At 42.8% G+C, this 13,422-nt stretch overlaps 2 long non-coding RNA genes across 5 annotated transcripts in view; one reads left to right on the forward strand and one right to left on the reverse strand.

The window, feature by feature from the left end:
* The window catches only part of LOC120103476 (uncharacterized), a 50,634-nt gene extending 48,002 nt beyond the window's left edge, over positions 1 to 2,632 (forward strand). For 2 of the 3 annotated variants that reach the window (XR_015622223.1, XR_015622224.1), the window contains one exon: positions 440 to 2,632. This is a non-coding gene — a long non-coding RNA (uncharacterized LOC120103476). The remainder of the gene's footprint in view (positions 1 to 439) is intronic. The other variant, XR_015622222.1, reaches the window with a different exon arrangement.
* LOC108351161 (uncharacterized) overlaps positions 1 to 13,422 on the reverse strand; it is a 62,817-nt gene that overhangs the window by 37,740 nt on the left and 11,655 nt on the right. The gene's annotated exons all lie outside the window — the stretch shown is intronic.

Here is a 13,422-nt window from a genome sequence, read left to right on the forward strand (position 1 = left end):
TAGAGAAAAATATAGAAAAGAAAGAAAGAAACAAAGAAACAAAGAAAGAAACAAAGAGAGGCTGAGGAATTGAATTGGAATTGAGGTATAAGGACTCCTGCCTTTATTATATAGATATAGCTAGATACATAGATATGTAAATAAATACATAGATAGATAAATAGATACATAAATAGATAGATACATAGATAAATACATAGACACATAGATAGATACATAGATAGATGCATAAATAAATACATAGATACATACATAGAGAGGTAGATACATAGATACATAGAGAAATGTGTGTATTATGTACTTATGCAGACTAAATACATAAATAGGCATAGGTGCATATATGTGCATCTGTATACATATGAGATGAAACTGTTTGGACTTAATAAAGGCACATGGAGACTCCAGATTTTGATTTCTAAATGTTATCCTTTATTAAAAGGAATCAGAAACTCGTGGGGTAAATGACTTACTCTGGAGCTGAAACAGGGAATGTACGAAACAAACCGGAGAACATCTTATGCCTGAGAGGAAGAAAGCACACTGTGGACGAGGAAGATACAGCAAAAGGACAGAAGCTTCAGCTTAAAAGACATCGAAAATAATGAGAGTAATGGGTTACAGTCTTTGACTAAACTCGGACTCCATATGTCTATCTATGTTAATATAAATAAGTGAACGGATTATTGGAGGAGAAGACTAGCTCTCATTTATAGTACAAGGCCAGCCAATAAAAACAGAAGACGTGATGGGACTGACACTCTTCATGTAGCAAACAGTCTAAAGGGGGTTCATTCTGTCAGTGAGGACTAAGGTCAGTACTTGGAAGTCTGATAAGAAACTGTAGGTTTTTGCCTCAGACTGAGTCCCCACAAAATTTTAAACAAATGCAATCGAGAAAAATGTTCCGTTTAAGGCAGAGAGGCCCTGAAAGCATCAGCATGTGCCTCCGGATGTAAGGCTCTATGTAGAGAGCATTTCCGTAGACTTACAGCCAAGAATGCACAACCTCGGTCCGATCATAAGAAACTAAGCCCAAATCAGAGGTCACCACGCAGAATACACAGCTAACTGTCAAGCACAGGGAGAACAAGGATGGACAGAGGGGCTGCAGCTGTGTGAAGAAACCTGAGGAGACACGAGAACCAAGGCACTGCCTGTTCTTGGACTGAGGCCTGGAGCGCAGAGGAGAAAGGAATCTGGAGGATTCTTGGTGAAAATCAAATACAGCTAGTGAACTGGCCAGGGCTGTTACGCCACACCGGATAATCAGGTCTGGAGAGCCGCATGTTGGTGCTGAAGGAAAGAGTACTTGTCTGGAGAAAATACATCCTGGAATGTGGCAGGGGACGGTTCCATCATGGCTCCAGCTCCCACTCAAGTGGATGAGAAGCAAAGACCATTCATAGCCCAACTAGGGGGACAGCGGATGGCAATAAATACACAAAACATTAATGAGTGGAGAGACTGGTGAGGGAGTGCTTGCATTCCAGAAACTTCAAAAATGATTTCAAAATGAATGAAAGGGAATCTATTATGTAATAGCTATATACAGCTATGTATTTAGGCAGACACACATCCAGGGTGGTGCAAATTAAAACTACATGAGATCCTATGACACATCAACAAAAGAGCTAGTTAAAATAACCGTAGTACCCCATGTTCAAAAGGGTGTGGAGGAAGAGGAGCGCTCAGCCCTGTTTGTGGGAATGGAAAATGACCTGGCCATGTTGGGAAAAGATTTGACAGTATTATTGGGCAGTGATGGTGCATGACTTTAATTCCCGCACTCAGGAAGCAGAGACAGGAAATTCTCTGGGTTCAAGGCTAACCTGCTCTACAAAGTGAGCTCCAGGACAGCCAGGGCTACACAGAGAAACCCTGTCTCAGAAAAAAAAAAAAAAGTAACAGTATTATAAAACTAAACATAGCCTCCTCCACACAGTATGTCTCAGGAATTCCACTCTTAAGTCATCCCCCCCTCCTAAAAGTAAAGTAAACAAAATAAAAGTGTCATCAGAGACACTTAACCCATAGAAGGCAAAGATCAGAAACAGGCCTTCCGTCAGAAAGAAACTCACTATATCTAGACAATGCAATGCTACAAAATAGTAACGATGAGCAAAGAATTTATCTAAACTATCTCAAAAGGGGATGGCAAAACCATGCTGTGTAACGAAGGTCCTATATAAAAGACATTATGAATCCTTCCAGAGGTATGCCATTCTCCCATGGGTATCCATGCTTGAGTTTGGGTAGGAATGATGAAATAATGTTTACCTGGAGGGAATTGATGTGGAGGTGGGAGCCGTGGGGCAGAGGCATGAGGCTGCTTCCAGGTATGGTCATGTTCTCTCTTGACAGCAGTGAGCCGACCAGATACAAGCATTAATCAAAGCTTATCAAATCACATGCCGAAGATTTTCACACTTCTATAGGTACAAGAAGAATTACCACGAAAGGCGAGAGGGAAAATGAGAATGGCTGGACAATAGGTTATTTATGTGCATATTGACCTGTTCAGGGGGAAGCGTGCTACATCAGCAACTTGTTCTGAAATGCATTTTACCTTGAGGTGGATCAATGGGTGACTAGAGAAACTTTAAACACAGAATACAGATGATTGCTTGTTGAGTGCTCTGTGTGATTTCTTGATCATCTTTTCTGTATGCTTGATAATTGCCATAATGAAGTGTTGGAAAATGTATGTGTCTATTAAAGTAAAAAGCTCTCCCTATAGAAGAGCCATTTCACTAAGATACAAACAGTGAACCGTGACGTACCTGGTGAACTGAGAGACTTGGGAAAATTGTTCCAAGATATTTCTCCCTCGTATGTGTCCCAGGAGACAGGTGACACAGGAGATTTATGGGTTGAGCACAGCATCTTTAGTGTGAGAGATCACTCAGACCAATGAACGACTCTCCTCGCTATTGATCGATAGAATACCCCAAAACACCAATTGACCCAAGCATTTTTCTTTGTCTTCTTCTAGAACTGTTAGCAGTCAACCAAGCTGCCTGAAAACAGCTTTTCTGAATGTCACGTAATTTCAAATTCAGAGCCAATGGTTGTCTACCAGGGGTGCATCTTGGAATAAAGTTCCTTGTGCCCTTGTTAGCATGTGGTACAGCAATGCTTCATGTACTACACATAGTATGCTGCTACTTATGGTTTGCTTACCATATCCCTGGATATTATCCCACGCCATTATATAAATTATACCGTCTATAAGATGGAAATGTGATTGTTGTAAAGACTAATCTGCGCAATCCTCATAAATAATATAGAACAATGCCTAGCACATAGTAATTACTTAATTTAGATTAGCTGTTGTTCTTTAGGGAAAATGTCTCATAATCAGTATAATCAGTTCATAGAGACGTAGGCTGCTGCAGTTTCCCTGCTTGCATAAGAGATATGTAAATGTCCCTAGGACCAGTTCCCAGATGTGAGGCTGGGAAGGTGTCTTAGTGGGTAAAATGCTTACCACACAAGTGTGAGGACCTGAGTTTGGATCCATAGAACCTGTGTAAAGCTAGACACAGTAGCACACATCTGCATTCCCAAGTCCTACAGCAAGAAACAGAAGAGCAGGAAGCTCATGGTTGCTAGTTTGGTATACACAGCACTGAACATGGGATCCTGTCTCAGACAAAAGCCCCAGGTTGTCCTCTGGTCATCCCATGAGAGACCACTGGCACTGATGCACACATCCTAGGAGAATCCTATGGGTGGGGCCACTGGACCCAGAGAAAGCCTCTTGTGTCAGGAATCGATTTACATGTTGTCTCCAAGCCCAATCCTGTCTCCCATACCCAGCTCTGTGACCCTGGGTCTAGATTCCTCAGACTGACCAGCCAATTGGCTTCTTTTCTGTTTGTTTCTAGAATGATATTGCTAAACCCAGCTCCCAAGTGACTGAATAAAGTTGTACTCCCACAAAGAGTAATATAAGAAGGGTTCTTTCCCTATCTGTGTCTTGAAAAGAGAAAAACATAGCTCATAGGCCCATCACGACCCTCTGAGAAAGGGTCCAAACCTCAGAACCTGGACCCACCACCAATGGTTTGAAGTATGGCCAGGTAAAAAGTGTTCTTTTCTTTCTTTGATTCTCAATGCGTGCACCCTAGACTGGCAGTGTTAGCATTGCCTTAAGAGTCTGCTAAAAATATAGAATTCCCAAGTATGAGCATGGTGGTGTATGCCTGTAATCTTGGTACCTGGGAAAGGGAGGCAGGGCGTTCCGGATTCCAAGATCAGTTCCTGATACATTAGAACATGTCTCAAAAGAACAAAAGCAGCACAAAGCAGAATCTATAGGCTGTGTTGTAACAGCATCGCCAAAGGACTCGGGCCCCGCCCCCCTGAAGTCTGAGAGGTGCTCTTCCGCAACTAATGCTAAGACAGGAGCCACAGTGCATTCTGGGATGCAGAGCTTCCGTAGGAGAGCCTTTGACCAGAGGGGAAGAGATACCGAATCCCTCACCACATTGAAACAGCTAAATATTTATTTACAAAGTAATATTGTAATATATTATAATAAAATGCACATTTGTGATGTGTGTGTGTGATTTGCTGGGGAAGGAATTCGGGGCTCCATCCTGGCTAGGCAAGCACTCTAACACTAAGTTATGCCCCCCTGCCTTTGTCCTCGTGACTCTGTCTACAATGATTTTTAATTTCTGCCATGATAACATTTTTAACATTTTGAGGTTTCTACTAGTCATTTTCTTTTTAGTTTAGGTTTTCTGTTTCCAGTAATATATTTTTCTTGCATTTGAATTTTAATATGATCAAAATTAATCTGAAATTTAAGCATATCCAAGAACAAGTCAACTACATGTTAAATTTGTGACCATAATATATTGAGCTGCATAATAATGCATTTAAATTCTTCTTAGGCTATGACTTTTCCTTGCTGACAAATATAGGCCTTCTCTAACCAGAACTCGTCACTCTTTAGGACGTTCCAGTGAATTGTGTCAATACCACATGCTGTTTCATCTAAAATTCAAGACAAGATGAATCAGGCATACTGAGACTTAGTTGGAAAGGCATAAGACCAGAAAAATTGCACACAGATTTAGCGTGCGTGCAACTATTAAAGGTTCTTTAATCCCCGCAAACACAGGCACTCCAGACGACTCTGTGTTGAGCAATTACCATCAAAGCTCTAAAAGCGTGTGCATAATTGTGTATGCTATAGTATGAGTATACTCCTGACAGAACATTTCCAAATTTGTTGGAGCGTCGTCGTGAACTAAATTATCCATCTATAATTTTATATATCTGATGATTGGAAGTTTCTTACAGACTAGCTGACACTTCAAATTTCTTCTACTCTATAGGTTTGTAGTGACAAGTGTTGTAAGTTCACATCATGACACCAAGGGTGGCCCTGATGGTACATAAAGATGTACCAGTAAACCCCAAAGCATGGTCTCTCCAACTCAGCACCCCTACATACAGATCCCTAAATGGCCTGAAGTCTTTTCTGAGCCACTCCATACCTGGGAGACTGTGATGGGAAGAAAGAAGAGAAAGAAACAGTTTTTTTTCTGAGATTTGATTTTTTTGTCTTTAGTTTAGGGTTTTGTTTGTTTACTCATTTGTTTGTTTAACGACAAGGCCTCATGTAGCCCAGGATAGCCTCAAATTCACTAAGTAGCCAAAGATGCCCTTGAACAGGTGCTGGGATCAGAGGCTTGTACTACAACATTTGTTTGTATGCAATGTTAGAGACTCATCTCAAGGCCTCATATTTGTTAGGCAAGCATTTGATCAAACTGCATCCCTCATGCATAAGGCATTGGTAAGACCCTCTCAGGACTTTTTTGCAAGAGGGGAACCTTAAAGCATGAACATTGGAAAGTGCACGGTCAATCTGTCTCCACAAGGAGACAAAATGATAGAGGAGAGAAATAACTTAAAGAGACCGTGTAGTATGACCTTCCTCGTGCAAAGGCAGAGAAGCTGAGGCTGTATGGCGCCTTAAAACCAAGGCTGAGGCTAGACTCTCATATACTTCTCCCAGAATGTGTCTAGCTCTGTGCTTTTCCAAAAGCTCAGGACTTGGAGAGATGAATGTGTGCCCAATGTATATAAAAGGAAATAAAATGTAGGAAGAAGTGCCACTCTAGAGTTCCTTTAGGCAAAGTACTAAGTAATACAGTTCATCCCAGGAATCAGCCTTGCGGCCAGCCAGGAAGTACTTACCAGTTGAGATACTTAGCTGATTTGTTGACTCTTATTCGACAAAGACAAAAAATCCGATTCCCTAAGCTGTAATGTATATGTAAACGACATGTTGTTTGATACCAAAATAGTCATTCTCTACCCCAAAGAACAAAGGGATTAGTGGATGCTAATACCAATGCTCATGTTAGCCTATTACAAATGTGTCATGCTGGGGCTCTATCCTGATTTGTGCCTTGAGACACAGATTTCATATCACTCACAAATTACAGTATCTATTCAGTTTTTATAGGCCGCAGTATGTTTCACACTAATATTTCAATTTAATCATTTCTGTCCTGAAGATTTATTTTTGTCTGACAATCCACATATACCATGTAATCAAAACAACTTAGACATTAGACATCTGGGCCATAGTGGGTTGGTTCTCCTTCATGATACAATCGCTCATTGAATGTTCCTGATGCCAGACGCCGTGACACAGAAAGAGCAGGCAGGAGACACTGGAGAGAAGTTTACAAGGGTGAATTGGTCCAGTCATTTGCCCTTGGCAGAGCTCTTAAAGTGTGAAAGAAACAGACACCTGGTTTAATTATCACAGTGCAGTACAGTGACCTCTGAGTGTACAGAGATGGGAAGCAGGGAGCTGATGGAGAACTGGACTTGTATCAAGGAGCTTCCACTTGAACCAAGACTCAAGAGAAATTATATATCATCCAGAGAAGAGGAAGGGCATTTAGAATCAACCAGCATATGAAAAGGCCTAGAGAGGTGGAGGACGTGTTTGGAAAATAACTGAGTGTTTCTTTGGATGAACCTAGAATACTTGGGACTTAGAAGATTGGGAGCAGGAGAAACACTGAAATCCAAAAAGCATTCCAACATCCTGGGGAGGCTCTGGATGTCACGCCATGGAGTTTAGACTTGCTTCTGTAGGGGAAAAATGCACTTTCATATGTCATGGAGACTTAATCACGTCTGTTTAGGACAGACAGTGACAGGAAGCAGGAGGTAACACTATGATGTATGCATCAACGGAGCAGCAAGAACTAAAGGCCTGGCCTGCGAAACACAGCAGCCACTGTGATTATGACATCCATAGGTAAAGAATCCTAAGAGCTGCCTTTCATTGACCCTGCCACTGTCAATGTCTGCACCTGAAATGCTGGGGCTACAGCAAGACTACAGCCCCCCTTGCCTTGTTTCTAGCATTGTCCATAACATAGGGTTCCCATAGCATTCATATAAGCAACTGGCATTCTCCCAGTGACCTATATTTAGTTCTTCCTACTTTCTTCTTTCTAGTGACTTTGTATGCTGAGCCCTTTCCTCTGCTCTAGGTTGGTCAATAACCAGGATGAGGTTTAGAGACAGCAGTGATGTAACATCACACGGGAAAGCAACGAACTCCACCATCCCGATGAGAAAACAAGAGATGGTATGTTACTATAAACAGCATCACATGATCTCCAAACTCAGAGCTCATTGGTAAATGGTGGGCTAAAGGAGAGAAAAGATTAAGCAAATGGGACATTTGTTTACATACCACACCGTGTCTTAGGGCCTGAGAATGGGGGCCTCCCCACACAGCTAGCTTGTGAATTTATTTGCTAGATGTTGGAATGAACAAAGTCTGTAGAGACAGCAGTGCAGAAGAGAAGCTCCCTCTCCCTCCCCATTTGCAGCTCTGGTTGTGTGAGGGTGTCTCCCATGAAGAGCTGAAAGAAAAAAGAACTAATGGCTCCCATATCTACCAAAAAAGCTGAAGGCCTTGACTTCTGTTGTGAAGACACTGTTGTCCCCTTCAGTCAAATGTGGCTAAGGAATCTCACTGAGTCTGAAAAGCCACATTAATCAGTTCCTTCCTATCATGTGTCAATATGAGGATAGAGAAGCAGGCACACCTTTCCTTGATCCCTCAAACATGTGCCCTTTTAGACAAGAGGTCAGACATGGCTAAGTAGAAGATAGCAATTGTCATATAAGACAATTTACTCAGAAAAACTTAGATTTAGAGAAGAATTAAATATTCTTGCAGTACGGGACACTTTTCCAATAAAAATGTTGTTGTTCTAAAACTAAGTAGAACTGGGTATTGAATACTTTCTGTCAGCTCTTACTCCAATGGAGCATAAACTCACATCTTAACATCTGAGTCAAGGCCTCAGAATCTTAGACATGGAGAAGAACACTAAAACAAGTCAGCCCATCATCTTAAATTAATCCATGACAAGAGCGAAGAGACCCAAAGAACTGACCCCAAGTCACACTGTTAGTTAACAGGAGACCGGGGAATACAGTACCTCTCCTGGCTCCTATGGCAGTGTCTCCCCCAACCCACACTGTCACCCTAATCCCTTTTTGTCCCTTAGCTCACTAGCTCCCGAATTACTCAAAATTCCCCAAGGATAATGAAATTATTTCTTTTAATATCTCTTTCCAATGCTTTATGAGTCCTGGCAGAATAATCAGTATAGAAGAACTGGCCGTGTGGCTAAATTACCTGGACACCAGCCACCACTCTCTCCTCACACCTTCTGTGCTCTTATGCCTGAGAGCCTGTTGTGGCTTTCTGTTTGCGTGTTTGTTTGTTTGGGTAGTTGCTGCTTCTGTGGCTCCAGGGAGGTTGGCACCAGCCGTTAGCCAGGTGTAAAGACTATTGTCACCCCCCCCCAACTGTGATTTTTCTGGATAACACAGCTTTTGGGAAGGATCCTGAAGTAATGAGTTCAAGAAAAACACACCTGAGGCCTGGGGCTGTGTGAAAGACAATTCTGTTTTAATCAGCTTCCCTTTGTCCAAAGCTTTCTGCAAACAGTCTGTCAGACTTTGAAGATTCCCATTCTCTCCTTTCCCCTGCCTCCCTCTTGTGGACAAGCAGGCAAGCCGTTATGACAGTGGACATGAGAAGGGAAGAAGACCTCTGTGGCCACACATACGGATACCTCTATGTCTTCATTGCTTATGGTATATGTTGAATTCGTTCTTGACAAATGTAGGGAACAGCATCTTCATAGCCTTCTATTCCATTTCACATCCTACATAATTTTATCCCCGAAGCCATCTTCCTAACCACCACCACCACCACCACTCCCTCCAACCCTCCCCCTTCTATCTCCACATTCTCTATTTCCTTTCATCATAACCTAGTGAAGATGTTGGGTTCTTGGAGTCCCGGATTCCCAGCAATGCCTTACTCTTCTGGGGAACAGGTTGTGCTGGTCTTCTTAGAAGAGACCTCGTGTACTAACCCACTGACATTGCCTGCTGAGAGTGGTATTTATTTAGTACCTAATATTTCCTCTTCTACTCACTAGCTACATGATTCCTCTCCTGTGTCCACAATCTTCAGAGCAGCCAATGAACAGATACTATAATTTCTGCCCATTTCACCAATGAGGAAGGGAGGTCTGGGAACTTTAAATAATTCGTATAAGCTCCCATGGGAACAGTGGGATTGGGATTCAGACTCAAGAAGATCTGGCTGTGGACTCGAGAAGAAGGACTTTCTACACTGAGGAAATGTTCTGCTTGTCCAGTGTGGCACATATCAGCGACAAGAGGCTACTGAGCATTTGAAATGTAACTAAAATTTTGCTTTTTTCTACTTTTTTTTTTGGTTCTTTTTTTCGGAGCTGGGGACCGAACCTAGGGCCTTGCACTTCCTAGGCAAGCCCTCTACCACTGAGCTAAATCCCCAACCCCTTTTTTCTACTTTTAATTTAAACAATCATGAATAACAAGAGTGACTCTGCTAAACCGAACTCTATATAATGCAGCCCCTGTATCATTCTAGTTACCTGGGCTCCATATCCATTGAGCCACGCATGTGCATTCAGGTGTAACCCCACCGAGTACATCAAGGATGTATTTATCTCCAGCATCCACTTGGACCTCACTGCATATACTGGAAAGCTGATAGTTCATGCCTGTGCCATTTGCTTCCATAAAGACAAGAGACAATGAAGTGATAATATAGAAGACATGGGTTCTTTGCTCTGTAAGTGACAAATCACATCGTTTCTTGCCCCGTTCAAGGACAGATCCACACTCTGTGATCTCAAAGACCTCAAAGGCCCCTTCCAGCTTTACACTCTGCGGTTGGAAATGCCCCTACAGAACTCTCCTCCTCCCTCAGAGGGGCACATGGGAAGACAAGAGCTGCAGGTGAGGAGTCTGGCACCAGCACTGATTGCCTGAGGAACAGTCAGCGAGCACGCTTGATTGTACGCATCCAACACCCCATAATATATAGGGTTCTTTTTTTAGTGCCCTAATCAGAAATTCATTTGCATAATTAACATCTTTAGGAATAATTGCAAATGACACATCTGTTCACATCGCCCCCTCCTTGGCAAACTATGTGTTATAAACATAGTTTCTTTGGCTCTGTAAACACCTGATGCCTGGCCTTTCCTGTTGCTGTTGTTACTTGCCGTCCTGGGGAATTTACAGACCTGAGTGACCCAGCCCTCTCTAGTCTCAACCCGTTGGGGGTTGAAGTAGTCACTCTTCTATTGCTGGGAAGAAACACCATGGCCAAGGCAACTTATGAAAGAAAGTATTTAATTGGGGATTTAATTATAGTCTCAGAGGGTGAGTCCATGACCATCATGGTGGACAGCATGGCAGTAGGCAGGAAGGTGTGAGACTGGAGCAATAGCTGAGAGCTTGCATCCTATGTGCAAGTTGGATACAGAGAAAGAAACTGAGTCTGGTGGAAGCTTTTGAAATCATAAAGCCCATCCCCAGTGGCACACCTCCTCCAGTAAAGCCCCACCTCCTAATCCTTCCCGAAACAGTTCCACTAATTAGAGGGCAAGCTTTCAATCACAGCCCATGGGGACATTCTCATTCAAACCACCACAGAGGTAGCAGAACCTGCTATCAAATGCCCATTTTGACTAACCACAGAGCAAGATTATTAACTTTGGCTCCCTGGATCAAGGTTTCAGAGAATACATACAATTTTATAAACCCCTGGGTAAAGACAGAAGACATAAATTATGTTCTGAGGAGAAGGTTCCCAACTTCCATCAGTTGCAACAGATGTCCATAGCCGCCCCCACACTTGCACAAATGGCTCACGATCATGTATCACATGATCTTATTCCTATGAAAGTCCAGGATAGAGTATCTACAAGGATAAAGACATTCTAAAGGGTAGGGTATGGAAAACAGAAAGGTGAGGAGTGATGTCTAAATGATGGGATATCTTCTTAAAGGGCTCCAAATGTCCTAAAACTGACTGATAGTCACTGCACATATCCGTGTACTAAAAATCACTGAGCCAAACACTTTAAGTGGTAGATTTGATGGCATGTGAACCATATTTCAATTAGACCTTTTAAAAGGAACAATCAAGAACTACTTAGGAAAAAAAGAGCCATAGATTCTGTAGATACCTACAGAAAATAACACCGAGAGCTCTCTGTTGTCAGAAAGCCTTGAACGATACCAACTGTAGTTCTGTTTGACTGTAAGGCTTACAGCCAGAGGGAGCTCCAAACAGTGTTTGTCAAACTCTAATGATCACAAGAGTTCTATGATGACTGCTAACGTTCAGTGGCCCAATGTTCTCCCGAAGGTTGCGTGTTAATCACTTTTGACCACAGTGAAAAAGGAAGGAAAAGACAGTTTGGCTCAGAATTTCTGAGGTTTTTAAACCATGGTCGTGTGGTAAGACCCATGGCAAGTCAAAATCATCATGATGGCAGGGAATGGTGGAGGAAAATGGCTTATTTTTATCACAGCTAAAAAGCAGAAAATGAAATCAGGGTCCTGGAACAAGGTGTGAACTTCAAACCTCAGCCCAGTGACTTGTGCCCTCCAGCCTACCTCCTACCACCCATCACTGGACTGCACGGGTGAACATAGTGCCCTTGGGAACCACTCTCCAGTCTCCAGCCTGGGACCAACACATGAACTTTGTTTATGATGGAAGGGTATTTTTCAAGTATAAAACATAACACCTATGGCTAGCATAGCTCTAGAACTAATACAAACATAGAACTATCTGAGATCCAGAGCCAAGGCTTTAAGATGGCTTCCAACTTCTTCCCTTTTCAAACACTGCCCTGAGACCACCATGAAAGGAAACAAGTCCAGCCAACCACACTGAAAACTACCACAGGGGCCCCAGAGAGCCCTTAGTTAGTACCGTCTGCCAGGTTCATGAGGGAAGACGTCTTGGATCCCCCAGTTCAACCCAGCCACATAGTAATCCAGGTGAAAACAACGAAGGAGCCACTCAGTCAACCCACAGGGCTTGGCAAATACTAAATCACTATGGTTTCTAGTAGCTACATTTGAGACATTGATATACAATAGCAGAAAGCAGAAATAGATGGGGGGGTGGTTAAAACACATAGCACAAGGTCTCTTCAGACACAAGCCTTCTCTCTCAGACATCTGGGGCTTATTAGTCAAGCTTTTGCTTTCACACATGCATGGCAATGTCACCACATGTACAGCGTTCGTTGCTGATCTGCCATGTGAGGAGGGCATGAAATGTCCCCACGAGGGATCTCTTTAAGTATTCACTGATTCACCTCATGCGGTGCCTTTTCTGAACAGCAGTAGAGATTTTAGATGTCTTATTGGACTGGAGTTAGGTCATATTTCTTCCCTGTGATGATGTTTATGATTGGGGGTTAAGGCTAGAAGAATGCTGATCCAGTGTGCCCAGAAAGAGAGAACGGCAATAGGGTGATAGCAGTGAGGAGGGAGCAGTAGTCCCCTGCCTTGGCTCTCAATCCAGAGCCAAGGTCTAATTCAAGGAAAAGGAAGTATGGAGATTGTGGTGTTTCATCTATTTTTAACTTTGCTGGGTTTAGACTCACCAAGGGAGTGTGTTTCTAGGAAGGTTTAACCGAAGAAGGGAGACCCAGCCTGTTTGTAGATGGAAACATCCCAGGGATTGGGGTCCCCAACTGAATGAAAGTGGAGAGCTGAACACACCATTCATCTCTCTCTGTTTCCAGACTATGGATGCCTGTAGCCATGGCTTTCCCACCGTGGTGGACTATATCCTCACATGTGAGCCGAAATCAACCCATCCTTCCACAAACAGCGTTTGCTTGGTATTTTGTCACAGCAGAAAAGAAAACTCTAGTAGGAGATGGTTTTGTTATAATTGTTGTTATTGTTTTGGTTTGTATGTTCTGGCTCTAGAGATGGAACCCAGAGCCTCACAAATGTCAGGCAAACACCCTACCACAGAGCCAT

The sequence above is a fragment of the Rattus norvegicus genome, chromosome 6 (assembly GCF_021556685.1).
Source record: "Rattus norvegicus strain SHRSP/BbbUtx chromosome 6, alternate assembly SHRSP_T2T, whole genome shotgun sequence".
Classification (NCBI taxonomy): domain Eukaryota; kingdom Metazoa; phylum Chordata; class Mammalia; order Rodentia; family Muridae; genus Rattus; species Rattus norvegicus.